The sequence below is a fragment of the Cynoglossus semilaevis genome, chromosome 3, assembly GCF_000523025.1.
Source record: "Cynoglossus semilaevis isolate Cse_v1.0 chromosome 3, Cse_v1.0, whole genome shotgun sequence".
Taxonomy (NCBI): Eukaryota; Metazoa; Chordata; class Actinopteri; order Pleuronectiformes; family Cynoglossidae; genus Cynoglossus; species Cynoglossus semilaevis.
Window position 1 is genome coordinate 5,529,724 of NC_024309.1, and position 1,836 is coordinate 5,531,559.

Consider the following 1,836-nt stretch of genomic DNA (forward strand, 5'->3'; position numbering starts at 1 on the left):
TCATTGTTTCGCTCACATTTTGTCTTTAGCCAATCAGGTAAAGTTCATTTCTTCCGTGTCTGGTGAACAAATTGTCCCGTTTGTAGCACGACATCAAAATTTTTTTTTATTCCGATTTGGGTTGAATTATCAGTTACGTCAGCTGTTTCCCAAACAAATTTTTGGACGCGCTCCCCCTTCCGCAATCCCAATCCCCCACAGAAACGCACGTTTAATCATGCTCCAAATGACGAGAACACACACGTATATATATATTGCCTGCGTTATTTTTTTTAAATAAAATGTCATCTTCTTATCTTAAATTTTACAAAAGGAAATGTTTATTTACACGTCTTTTTGACTGGAAAAAACTCCAAATCGCGTCACATTTTTTATCTCGTGCACCCCCTAGTGGCAGCTCGCACACGTACAACACTTCGGGGAAGTCCCGATTCACAACAGTACACAACAGTACATTAATTAGCATTGATTAGCCTAGAACGGTGAAAGCTGGGATGGGCATGTCGCCTCGAATCAGAAAAAATACGCAAAATCGTAACACTGATTATAACACTGTTATTTTGATGCTGTTTTCAGAAGACTTCAATTTTTTTTTTTTTTTTTTATTTTCTTTATTTCAACCATTCTTTAACCAGGGAATTCCCATTGAAGTCACAGATGTCATTTCAAGGGCGCTCTGCCTGGGTAAGAATTCAACTAAAGACAATGATTAAAAAAAAAAAAAAAAAAAATTTTGTCAAGACCCAGCTTTATTTTTTATTATTAAATAAACACATAAACCTGCAGCGGATTGAGAAAATGATACATTTTTATAATATTGTTTATTTTGATTTACATATCCACACGGGCCAACAACTACAGTGTATTGCCGGCAAATGAAGAAATATAAACGGATATACTCAGGAAGACCAGAGAATACTGTGCCTAATTACGGTGGCTGAGGATACATCCATGATGCACCTTGGCCAGGAAATCAAACAATCAATAAAGTAAATGCACTAATAAACAAGGCTGCTCTCTGCGTCTCATCGTCTCATCCGCAACCTAATGACGCTAATAAGGTCTTACCCAGAAACTATTCATCCTAATTACGTGCTAAACGCCAACAAGGAAAAAGAGACAACAGAGAATTACAGCCATTATTAGGCGGGAAGTGGGGGGGGGGGGGGGGTGTGGGGGGGGGGTTGTCTCTGCGCAGGCAGGAAAAGGGACAGTGTAGTATCTGCTACTGACGCCCATTAGCTTTCCTAAGGATGATAGGGAGTGGGCGGGGAGAAAAAAAAAAGAGGGTGATGATGAAAGACAGTTTCAGGAAGTGATGGGTTTTTGGCCTTATCAGTGTGGACCACGGGGACTGGGCAGAATCCGACCCGGTTTTAAGAGTCGACTCCCACGTTCACGTACATGGAGTTCAAGTAAATAGCATTGTTTTTGTATTTATCATGACAAACGATATCGTCAAAACTTTTTTCTGGGGACCCATATTTTAAAAGTCACAAACCTTCGCGACCCAAGTCAACAGACGTTATTCGTAAACTCCTGGGACACATGTAGGAGACGACCCAGAAAAAACTGGGTCGCGACCCAGTGTTTGGGAAACAATGGTCTAAACAGCTATGTCACGATGCCCGGTCGTCGTACACACAATGATGAATCGTGTAACAAGAAAGAGAAAGGCTCTCAATATATATAAGCAACAAGCTAGCTAGCGATAAGCTAATTAGGGAAAAGCTAAAAAGGGAAAAAAAAAACATTATTAAGTTATTAAGAAAGTATTTCCTACATTTATTCACTATTCAATTATTATTCGTTTACCATAGGAAAATTACTAACAAA